At 34.8% G+C, this 13,236-nt stretch overlaps 1 long non-coding RNA gene across 3 annotated transcripts in view; it reads right to left on the reverse strand.

The window, feature by feature from the left end:
* Nucleotides 1-13,236, reverse strand: part of LOC145688326 (uncharacterized) — a 101,486-nt gene that overhangs the window by 60,997 nt on the left and 27,253 nt on the right. For 2 of the 3 annotated variants that reach the window (XR_014131874.1, XR_014131878.1), the window contains 2 exons: nucleotides 11,149-11,316; nucleotides 7,001-10,002 (listed from right to left, as the gene is read on the reverse strand). The exons of the other annotated variant lie outside the window; for it this stretch is intronic. This is a non-coding gene — a long non-coding RNA (uncharacterized LOC145688326). Of the gene's footprint in view, nucleotides 1-7,000; nucleotides 10,003-11,148; nucleotides 11,317-13,236 lie in introns of those variants that run through there. 3 annotated transcript variants of the gene reach the window in all.

Below are 13,236 nucleotides of genomic sequence, written 5' to 3' on the forward strand. Positions count from 1 at the left end.
CCCCCCCCCCACGAAATACCTTACGGATGTTCCATATTACTGTAGTTTATAGTTGCGCGTATGTGTTGAAATACCTACAGTTTTGGTCTCACCGACGATATAATGGGTTTTACGTATCGCTGATTACGAATCTGAGGTGAGAGTTCTAGAATTCAAGATGGATGATCAATATGGCGGATCAAAAACACGAAACTCGTGAATGTAGCCACAAATAGCTGTTTACTAGGGTATTTTGGGTCGTTGGTTACGAATCTGAGGTCAAAATTCTTGAATTCAAGATTGCAGATCCAATATGGTGGATAAAAACGTCGAAGCCACAAATCGTAGTAGACTAGAGTGTTTTTAGATCGCTGTTTAAGTACGCAACATCCCTTGATACTTCAGCCACCATGTAGAATTATTCTGCACCCTTGCCCTTTACCAAAACCCACCACAGATATCTTAATGCTGAACGGTGTTAAAATAATTCATCAATTATCTGTTCATTATTTTCATCATTTCGGTTTGCAGCATCTAATGTGGTACTTAACAATGAGTCATCGGGATATCTAATATTCTGTAAATGTCGTGCATGGCCTAAATACCACAAGACACTTGCAACGTGCGAACATGTACCTAATGTACAAGCACCGCTTTGACATGTACAGTAGTAACCTTGAATAACATTTTGATCATAATCCTGGTCATCTTCATCATTGGTTACATATGCTATGAAAACTTGATGCTTAGTTGCATTGCGGAACCTTGAGTAGAGACGTATGCGCAGGAATCCCGGTTCAGTTACGTTTTCGTCAAGCTGGAATTGCTCATCCTTATCTCGTATTAGTTTATCTTGGACTTAAGAGGATGAGAGATCTACTTGATATGTGCCTACAGTCAAATCTCGTAAGTAGTTTAAGTTAAGTACAGAGAAATCAATTAGGCCTTGATCATTCAGCGGTACCCATTGACCGTTCCTTCTAATAAGATTATCTACCTCCGCTCTTGCTTTAACAACGTTCGGCATGATTGACCTATTTCTCATTTCTCTAGCTAATTCAATGGTTGCATCTTGCATGAAAATAACGGGATGGTATCTGTTCAAAATAGCTCCAGCTATGCGATAGAAACTATTCAGTTTCTTTGCATGTTGCAGATTCAACGTCTGTGCTAGAAACTTAAAAACAGATCTTAGATGCCCGTTTCTTGCCTCGAGTATCCATCGACTTTTAGTAACTAGTCGAGAAGTATTCGCTTCTTCTGTTGATAGTTGTCTTTCACGTGGTAGTAGGAGTGCGGGCATTCTATGATCAATTCCTAAATATTCCAGTAAAGGAATTGCATCGCGGTATCCTCTGTCTACTAACACAATGACCAGGATTATGATCAAAATGTTATTCAAGGTTACTACTGTAGATGTCAAAGCGGTGCTCGTACATTAGGTACATGTGCGCACGGTGCAAGTGTCTTGTGGTATTTAGGCCATGCACGACATTTACAGAATATTAGATATCCCGATGATTCATTGCTAAGTACCACATTAGATGCTGCAAACCGAAATGATGAAAATAATGAACAGATAATTGATGAATTATTTTAACACCGTTCAGCATTAAGATATCTGTGGTGGGTTTTGGTAAAGGGCAAGGGTGCAGAATAATTCTACATGGTGGCTGAAGTATCAAGGGATGTTGCGTACTTAAACAGCGATCTAAAAACACTCTAGTCTACTACGATTTGTGGCTTCGACGTTTTTATCCACCATATTGGATCTGCAATCTTGAATTCAAGAATTTTGACCTCAGATTCGTAACCAACGACCCAAAATACCCTAGTAAACAGCTATTTGTGGCTACATTCACGAGTTTCGTGTTTTTGATCCGCCATATTGATCATCCATCTTGAATTCTAGAACTCACCTCAGATTCGTAATCAGCGATACGTGAAACCCATTATATCGTCGGTGAGACCAAAACTGTAGGTATTTCAACACATACGCGCAACTATAAACTACAGTAATATGGAACATCCGTAAGGTATTTCGCGGGGGGGGGGGGATGTGGGGGCCAAAGGGCGGTGTCAAGTGGGGTAGTTTGATAGTCTAACATGTGGTTGTTTGGGGTCCTTGTTGAGTTGATTAAAACAACAAATTGTTTTACATGCTGAAATCAGTTCAATGCCCCCCAGCTACTTGGAGGCGGTTTTTTGGGGGGAAGGAGTGGATTTCGGTCTTTGTGCCCATTGAGACTTTTGATCCACATGTTAAGAACTATCAACCAGCGAAGTTTCAACAACATTAGCCGAAAGCCACTTTCCATAAGAAAAGTGCGGGGTCCTTTGGTTTATATATAATACTGTTTGAGTACCTGTTAGTCAGTTCGTGACAATGGAAAAGTCCCGTGATCTGCTGTTAATCGTGGTAGTTTCGCATACCTCTGAATCTCCTGTTATAAAATATGTACATCAACAGTAGTGGCATTTAAGTACATCATTTGTGAGGAGACACGTGGTGATTGCCGAGAACAGAAGCCTCTGGATGGTAAACGATTCCCGAATTGCTGTGTGCACTGGACAGCTTGAGGAAGAACTACTTGCTGGAATACGTGCACGTCCTTAAACTTACACACGCGGTATAGAGCGTGAGTTACAACATGCAATGCAATGAAAAGATACGCCTATTCAAGTTGAGCATGGTGCAAAATTTACCATACCAAAAGAGTCCCCACTCTCGAGCATTTTGCCAATGATTTCACCAGTAGCGTACCCAGGAATTTATTTCGGGGGGGGGTTCAAACTAAATATGAAGCTATTTTATATTAAAATTGCTAAAATTGCCCCTAAAATTAGGCTAAATTTTTAAAAAGTCGAAATTTTGGGGGGGTCCGGACCCCCGTGTCCCCCCCTTCCGTACGTCCCTGGATTTCACCAATAAGTATCTCTATACCGGAGTTTTAAACCCTGTTTTTGGTCCGACGAGGCAATATTTGCCAGGGTAGTAACATTTATCATTCACAACAGTCATGTTGAAAATCCTTACGCCACTCTTATGCAACATCATTAACACAAGTTTTCAGTAAATGTATGGTGTGGCATAATACTTGAATACCTGCTTGGTCTTTATTTGTTGGTCACTGGTCTTTTGTGGCAGTCATTATCTTGTATTTCAAACTGATGGATTGAAGAAATATGTAAAGAATATGCCACTAACAATAAGTGACTGTGTTACCAACACGACGGCGCAGTGCACATTTTGATGTGAATGTAACACCCTTATTCAATTAAATATTTTCAGAATCCTTTATGCGGGGGAATGCTTTACCTAAGGTTGCCCCTATTGTGTTTTGAAAACCTGTCGTGAAAGAGTTTCGTCTTAGAAAGAGGCCTACTTTTATTAGAAAAGCTTTATCTCGTCTTGTATCATGTCATGAGAACTCGAGAGCGACGCTATACTCCAGCGTTTCCCAACCATTTTCAACTTCCGGCTCACTACGGGTGTAACTTGAATTCTCGCGGCACACACAGAAATTATTATTTGTAAATATAAAATAGCGTTTTTTTTTTTTTTTTTTTTTGTAATTACTGATATCCTTCTCACAGAGAAGAAAGCTCGATCACTGGTTTTCCCCTGTGGTAAATCATTATGCTTATTTTTCATTCTAATTTAGAAATAGAAAACAATTGCTATGAAATGTTGAACCCAGGTTTTTAAAAATATGGTTTCTTTTTCGCAAACTGTGTCCAACCCTTTACTAAGAAGAAAGACCACTAAATAACGAACGAACAAACAAATCTTTTACTTTTAAAACACAAATGAAGGTAATTTATATGCATGTTTGCTTTGTCGAAAGGATTGAATGATATTTTAATATTTCAAGTTAAGAAATGTTCTGCAACAATGAAGAAGCAATAATGGTCATAACAATGAAAAATACTTTTTTCAACATTAAAAAACGTACAGAAAACTAACACGGTATGAAACTTAAAATTGTAGATTCATAGTGGAGGTTCCTACTAATGGGAAATACAAATATATATTTTCCCCTATGTCTTGCAATTTGAGTGCTATAAAATTAGTAATATTGTTTCGATTTCCTCGCGGCACACCAGCGGCCCATTCACGGCACCAGTGTGCAGCGGCACACCGGTTAGGAAACGCTGCTATAGTCGGTTACCTCGCTCATCTGGGTTCACTCCTTTGAATTGGTTTCTGTGGAATGAGCTCAAACGTCTCATGGACGAAACTTCTATTGCAGCAACCGAGGATCTCGTTCCAGCTGTCGTTGTTATTCGAGAGTGCCTGGCGTGTTTGACCATACCGGGCACCATCAGCTTCGCCTACGTCACCTATGTAAGGAGGCCAATTGTAGCCAATTTGAACATTCTTCCTGAGGTGTTTCCCATTTTTCCCCTCTCGTACAGGTAAGTGACATTACAATTTCAATCAGAGATGCATCCTAAGGAAATCTCAGGAATTACGGTTTTATGACTAATGCTACGGGTGTGGGTGAAAGAATTCATTCTACATGTTTGATCTTTACATCTTTGTACAGTCTATATTATGTTCCTTTCTGAGCAGCCTATCGTCGTAGTTCTATATTATTGTCGTCTTACCACTACTCATCTCAAATGTTCATGTTACTACACTGTCAGGGGTGTCTACGTACTCCTTAATATAGTCGTTTCCCACTTTTATTAGATAACCTTTTTAGTTTGCTTTCATGTATAATCATCTTCCACGCATTGTCAACAATATTTTGTAAGCTACCGAGGTACATGACTTGATGGTAGAGTACTCATCTCTGGTGAAAGGGGTTCCTGGTTCAATCTAAGGCCAAATGAGTTGGTAATTAACATTCCGTATCCGTGGGGTTTTGGGGTACTCTAGTTTCCTCCATTTCGTCCATTCTCCTTCCACCAATTCTTCCATAATCATTCACTTTCATTATAAATATTTATTTAATACAGAGCGTACATGTCAGACATTAAAGTTAAGGTTTAATTTAGTTCCATTTTGTTCACTAGATTCGTTCAGTACTGTAATTATTGCAGTCATTCACCAAGAAGAAATCTGTCAGCATCTTGATTCCGTTTGAGGTATTGAGGTTCTGTCAACGATCTTCTTTCACTTGCTGGGAGATCCTTCCATAGACATCAATCATATCCACTTTTCGAAATGGAATATTTGTATTTGGGAATCTGTCACTTACTTAGGGGAATTCTTTCGGCTTCATTTCATATTCCTAGGAAAGATGTGCTTGGACAGAGCATGTTTTAATCACACTCAATTTTAGAAATACACGACTATAAAGATAATTTGTCTACGTTTTTGGCAGCCTGTATCTTAGAAGCGATTCCGATTACATGTTCCAAGCTTTGTGAATGATCTTTCGAAATCTCCTGTATGTGTCTCTTACTATGTTTTTTTAATTAATAAATGACCAAAAGATCTTGATTCATTTTACCCATCTTCTGCCGTTCTCAAATTCTAGCTGAATATTGACCAGGGGAGAGGACAGCCAGGTCAAGGAGCAGTAGAGGCAAGAGACTGTGAACAAAGAAAAAAGCAAAGCCTCGTACCGCATACTTAACGGAAACACGTGCTAGATAAGGCCTTCCAAAAAACCTTGTGATTGAAATATTTGATCAATGCACTCAGGTACGTCTCTCCTCCCTCGGCTTGGCTGCCCCGTCCTCTGTTCAATATGCAACTGTCTTAAGTGTCACTGGCATTATTAGCGATACTTGACTGATAGATATAAGACAAACCTGTACACTATTCATAACTGATATAATTTCGTAGGTCATGTTTTACGAATTTGTTGCATTAAATGATTCAGAAGGCATGAAAAAGTTAATAGGAAACACTTCCCTCGAGATTAATGAATTAGGAATTTAAAAAAAAAGTTTCAAGTAATAAGACTATTGCAAAATACTTTTAAATAACAAGCTATAAATAAATATTTACACTGTAAAATATATTTGAATACATAGTTTGAACTACTTGTTTAATAAACAATAGTATTCTTTCTTTTAGGTATTTTAATTCGCTGCTATTTTCTGGAAGAAATGGATTAGCTCGTTCTGGAAATTAAAATAAATAGTTTTTCGTTCCTGTTTGGATTATTTTCAATGTTATTTATTCGAGATATAGTTATATTGAGTGTTATTTTGAATATTAGTTCATTTGCTGTAAATTCACAATACATTCTTCATTCTATTCTGCGTTTTTAGTTTTTTTTTTTTTTTTTTTTTTTTTTTTTTTTGTTTAGTTCCACCTCTAAGAATAACTTTACTATATTAATCTTGGTTTTGTTTCAATGATATTTTATGTTCGAGAAAGAGCAGTACAGGGTTGTTAGAACTAACACTTTTCCGAGTTAAGTTCTATGTCATGTAGCCAAGAAATGGAACACTATTAGTAAGCCCGCTATTCAACTGTAGCAAAGAACTTCCAAGCGGATATTGGTGAGCGTTCTTCTCTTCTTCACAGAAGATCAGAGTAGTAACTCAGATAGATCAGATCTCATTAGAGATATACGTCTCATATTATTTTCGTGCTAAAAATGAACCTTACACCCAAGTACCTAATTAAAACACAACTTAGAAACTGTATCTTGGTGCAGATTTAGTCCTTATTGATCTGAATATTTGTATAGTATGATATACCAAACATATAGATCCAGCATCAATGCCTATGGTTAATTCTGTAACACGCTATTTTAGAAAAAAAACAACGTATCTCTAAATATTCAGTAGCTTGGCTAACTTAACCCAATTTCATATACTAAGTTCAACTAATAAAAAAATATATAGAATGAAGAGCAATTTCTAATTGACATGCGCAACGGAATTTTAAAAGCAATCGCAGATTCTTGTCAAGTGGTAGACCGTCAATGAGAGCTTAGCAAGTGTGACATCTAGAACATGTTAGACATGAACTCACACTTTATGTTACTATTATCATATAATCTAGATATTTAATATGAATTTCTGAAAATGTAATCATAGATTAAAATTGAAATTATCATTTATTGATTCACAGAAAAAAAATCGAATTACAATTTAGAAAGGTTAATATAAAATTTTTAGATTACTGGTTTCGAAATACATTAGCTTTCAAATATCTTGACTGCACTGGTTTGGTTTTCCCATTTTATCACTACATAGATTTCAATATGCATGTTATTATTAATACAAGATTTAGTTTTCCAGTACAAGGAAGATAAGATGAACATATAAATGATACATTATTAATAGCTTCTTTGGCAGGTCAAACAGATCAACATATGTTACACCTTTGCTTTAGTGAACCAATGCTCATCAAAATGCGATGTTTGGCTCCCACTATTTCATATTATTGTACATTGATCCATTTATCTTTTATCTAAGACTCAGGAAAGTACAGCGAAAAGATTAAAAATAAAATGATGTTTAGTACTTTCCTGATCATCCCATAAGCGTACTATTTAATTATACGGATCAATACATTGCCCTACTCAAAAGAAAAACAAAAACGACAAGTTGACCATACCTGACCTAACCTAATCTTCCAAATTATATCATTTGATTAAGTCGGTAAAATTTTGTACTGGAAACCAATTATATAGTCGTACTGAGGTATACTGGAAATTTTGTTAATAATATTAGCGGATTGGCGAAAATATCACAATGAGACTGTTAGATGCGTAACGCAACAAGAAACACTATTCGCACATGATTGACATGTTACTATTGAGTACTGATGAAAAATTTAAGCAGTTAATGTTTTCAAAGTTTCAAGGTTTAAAACGCAAGTGATACCATAGATCTTGTTGTCATCCTTCTGAACAATTCAGGACACAAAGGAAAAAATAAAGAAAGGTTTTACCTTCTTACTGACACGTTGGTTGTAGCACCTACAATCTTCTGGTTCTCGCCTTCATACCCACACCAGAGATGGAAAATCAAGTTCCTGAAGACTATAGTTGTTACCCACAACTAATACCACCCGTCACGCATTCTTCGTGGCGTTCGTAGGTAGTTATTTACTGTGACGCCTAGCCTAAAAAGGTTAACATTTTAATTTTTACTTCAGAGTCTCCACTGATTTAATCTCGAATATTAAAGGTTCTTCCTAGGAAACGAAATTTTATCAAGGTTGGCCTAATTGAGCTTTCTGCTTAACAAATTTTGATTTTTTTTACGGAGAACTTTGATCGCGTCACTTACAGCAGGCCACCATCTATGATGAAGCGTCATGCAATGCCTGGCCACTACAAACCCAGCTACTCCACAATGCATAACCTTTATCGTAATTACTATCTTAAATTTTGAAAATCTAATGGATTATCAACAAATACGAAATATTAAGTTACACTAATAGTTCCTCAAGCTAAGATTCAAAATATTTATACTCATCACTTACTTACTCCTTTCCGTCGGGCCGCACAGACCAATGGTAGCCCCCAACCTCTCCGAAGTGGAAATGCTGGACGGCGCCATATTGATTTCACTACCCATCATGCATCATCACACGACAGTAGAAAATCAAATAATTACAGTACAACTACGCAGCGCAACTACGAAAGGTTTTCAATTAATATAAGTAAGTAAGTTTTATATAATAAAAGTTAACACATTCCTCATAGATTTCACGTAGAAAATTTTAAAAAACCCGATATTACAGTAGAAATCATTCGTAATTAATATAAGTTATATTCGGATATAGCATACAATTATTGAATAAGTGTGAAGTTATTGAATAACCTTGCCCCCCAAAGGCTTTTATTAATAATGAAGAACATTTCAACAACTAACATTAATAACTAACCCATAAAAACAAATAAAACGCGTATTTGAACTAGTGGCACAGCTGTACCAAATTGGGTCCACTTAAATAGGTAAACAAAAAACAACAACAATGTAAGGTACCGTAAAGTGGCACGTTACAATTCCTACAACGTATGCAAAACCAGAGAAAATTCTCAATGTACCATAATTGAATTTTTTTCGAGTTTCAGGAGCGTTGTACGTTTAAAAATATATCAATAAGTTAAGGATAATTGTATACCCATTTACCTTTCCAAATCCCCCCAACCTTGTTCAAAGTACAGATTGAAAGAGGTAAATTGCCCTGTTAGAATTTCATGTAATTTATGGTGAAAATCAACAGCTACCAAACATGACCAAGAGAAAGGATACAAGATTTTAGTATTATACGTAAGGAAATCTTTAAAAATGAAAACGAACAGTTCAGCTGCTAAAGGACACAATTTTAATCAACTTTATTCCTTTTAAGAAAAAAAAAACACAGATCTTAAGTTCAGTTGGATGGATGATCTTATCAGGAATAATGTAGATATTACAGAAGCTAAATGCATCGGACATCCATAGATGATAATTGGATGTTTTCTCAATGTTAACAGCAAAATCTGCCTAATTGTGATCATTACGCCACTGCAAATAGATCATTATTCTGTAAAAGTTGAATTACGAAGATTATTTTAAATATTGTATAAAAATATCACGTTATTTTCCCCTTTATTCAGGAATATAAAATTAAGTACATATAACCACAAACTCTGAAATCCTAGTGTTTTGTCTACGTTTAGCAAAAAATACATGAAGGGAGTGATTATGTATTTTTCGTCATGCTCAGTGTCTGTTTTGACCCTTATTGGGTGATATAAAATGATAATATTGTGACTCATTTAGTGAATAAAAAACACTAGTGACGTTAAAAATAATTAATAAGCATGATTATGAGATATTTATGTGAAAGCTTTAACATGGTGCGAGATGATGAAATATATAAATAGTTTAGTATAACTATAGTTTACTATATTATTGTATTGACTCTTAAAAAAAGCGTAAAGTTTGGACGTATGATGAGTTCGATAGATTTCACTATACCACCATGATTCGTCAAAGGCAATACTGCAGTACATCAGGAGGTGAAATTAAGATTTATTTCATCACGAGGCATAAACCGAGGATCTACATCTCGTTTGTTCTTGCATCGACCCATGTACTGGAACACATAGCCTGCAAAACAACAAACAAAAGGATTCATATAGTTATATTCCTTAATTTTATATATTCCTTACGTATTTATTTGCATTTTGCAAATACGATAAATGCTCGTATATTTACTCAATTTATTAACCACAGAAATTTTATTTCATCACTATTTTTTTATGCAACTGTAAAAGTTCATTAATTGGTATTAAGCGTTAGTATAGACATTTTGTGTTCTGGCAGTACTTAGTTTTATTTATTTATTTGTTCGTGAAAATTATCTTTAAAATATTATTAATCAAACTGTTCAATTGAAATACAGAAAAATGAATGTTTTCAAAGTATAAAATATTTTACAGACGTGTAAACAAGCCTTTAACAGATTTCGAACCGGTTAAATATTGTGAAACTCGAGACATAAAACTGAACAGAACATTGTTTCCTGTTCGAAAGACATTTTCAAAAAAATGTATATATTTTACATGAAGAAAAACTTAGTAACGAGAAAATAAATAAACTTAACTTCTACTATGTGAAATAAGAAAAATTAAATATTTTTAATCAACTTCTAGGGAAGAATTACCCCGGGGTACATTTAAAATCCACCCGCAAAAGTACCCAGTATCAATTTTGAACACTAGTAATTTACTAAGAATAATGTTGATATGCTCAGTTGAATCAAATGATTCGAATATTTTCTTTTTTCAATGTATTTATTCACTTAATTTTTTAGAAGAAAAAGTATGATTTACTAAATGTTTTGGAAATTGGAAAACGATTATGTCCAAAAAGCAATATTTTGAATACTTTTCTTTCAAAACGTTTTAGTTCGATAAAATATCCTGAAGTTAACTTCGCAGAAAGTGGAAGGATTAAGCTTAAAATTGAAATATTATTTCTTACAAATATAATCTTAAAAATAAATCTCCTAAAACATACTCATATTTCTTACGTGTGTGTGTGTGTGTATCTTCAAGATTACTCGGTTCACTCTGCAATATTGTGTTTTTTATTTAGAGTTCAGATCTCAAGAAAAAAGTCTTAAATATGTTATCTTGTTTCCACTAAGCATCTCATTACAAAAACAAATGAATACGCAGTAAAAATAAAAATTTTCGTTAAAAGTAGTTCTGAAATATTTCTACAAATATATGGGTATATATAAACACTCACTTTTTCGTTTGCATTTGTTGACGCAATCCAAGACACATCTGCTGCCAAACCATCGATATCTATTGTATTCGTTCTTGGCACAAACAGGAACAAACTCAAATGCACAACCACACGTTGGACACTTCTTTATTATCTTTGATGCAAGAACGTGTTCAAATGCCATTAGTCCTGAAAAAAAAAGTACAGTAGATTTTGCTTAATTGAATATTGAATAATTCAAATCACTGAGGTTCCGGAAAAGAGTGTTTGTTTTTGTTGAAATGCATATTAAAACTAAAGTTAAAAATCATGTTTAATAATTCAATTTTTTAAAAGTTTCATTCGAAACTAAATATCATTGTTTGAAAAACATAGGTAACCGTATGTTCTAAAAACATCCAAACGCTTTCGAGTTAGAGATACTAATAATTAATCTGTTCCATTGGCTCCAGGCTCCAAACGCATGTAATTTGTTCTTCTAACTTTCGCTCTGTTCACAAATAGTAGTGAATATTCTTGTTGTGATTAGTGAATGACTATATATATATATATATATATATATATATATATGCATGAACTTGCTCCTGATGAGTTAGAAAAAATGTTCAAACTTACCCAAATCGCGTTACTAATCCATTCCAGTTCAGCATAACTGTGAAAGTGTAAAACCTCCTATCTCCACTTTCATGAAATTTTAGATTTTGGTTGCATTCAATTTCTCACATTTAAGTCTACGTGTGCAAAGACTCGTGAATGAAAACCCAATAAAAAATGTAAAAAAAATACCTTTTTAAAACCTCGTATCGCATTTCTAGTGGTAAAAGCAGTACGGTTTTATTGCCCTCCTGAAAAGTTTGGTTTTAATGAGTTACAAGTTTTTGCACTTTCGCTGTCGAATGCAAAATATTTTGCTATCACTATCCAGAAAGTACAGTATGTACGTACTGGAAAATTTTCCATCAAGAACTACAATTATATTCCAGAAGAAGCAGGGTTTTCTATAGCAAAGTTTTCAGAAATATAAACGTTTTAAGAAATAAAGGCAGAAAAAACTTGGACAGTGAGAGGAAGCGCAAAACTGTTTGAAGTCAAGTTTTATTGTTATTATTATTTAATCCGATTTATCAATATCACCTATCTAGATAGCCAAAACTTATCCTTCCACAAATGACAAGGTTACTTTACTTTGCAAATGGCTATCATAATCCGGTATTCAATGCTCATAGAACTTTTCATAGCTTGGAAGAGAACATGTGTACAGGAGAAATCTGTCATGTCATAACTAACAACCTTAAAAGATTTCACGGGAAAGTACTAGGTTGTCTGAGGGATAAAAAACATCAGCAAATTTAATGTCAGGCAACAAACGTCAATAAATCTGAACATGGCCGGAAAACATACAAGAGTAACCAGACAGTCGGGAGGCAATGAGCTGTTAAAGAGATCGTATGAAAATGCACCTAGAGAACAAACAATTGAGGTGATTTTTATTTACGATTGAAACTGCACATCAAAACGCAAAAATAAAATAAAATAAAATAAAATAAAATAAAATAAAATAAAATAAAATAAAATAAAATAAAATAAAATAAAAAATAAAATCAAAAAGTGCATTTGAGCCAGGAATGGCGATTCGCCGTTGGTTTGTCAAATTTAGTTCCAGTGACACGACATTGCAAAATAAACCCCGTGGGCACCAACCATAATCAAATTCGGATGAACTTCTCACGAACACCGTGGTCGGAAAGTATTCGTGTCATTGAAGACGAGTAAGGTGTATATCATTATACCGTCTTTCGACGGCTCCGTGCAATCGATGAGGTGAAAAGTTAAACTTATTTCTGCCACATGACCTGACAATAAACAACAAGAATCGCCATTTGGAGATGTCTAGTTCTCTGAATGTAAGGAATACCGGGAAAATTCCAGCATCAGATTGTCACTTCAAATGAAAACTGAATTCACTATGTCAATCGTAAGCGGTCAGAATAATGGTTGGATCGCGATCAACATGTACGGTGGTTTCCACAATCCTAAAATATTTTTCTTGCACTATGGTTTGTGATAAGAGTGATTCATAACGACTTTCTCCATCGAGACGAAACGATC

This window comes from Thermobia domestica, chromosome 1, assembly GCF_964235325.1.
Source record: "Thermobia domestica chromosome 1, izTheDome1.hap1.1, whole genome shotgun sequence".
Taxonomy (NCBI): Eukaryota; Metazoa; Arthropoda; class Insecta; order Zygentoma; family Lepismatidae; genus Thermobia; species Thermobia domestica.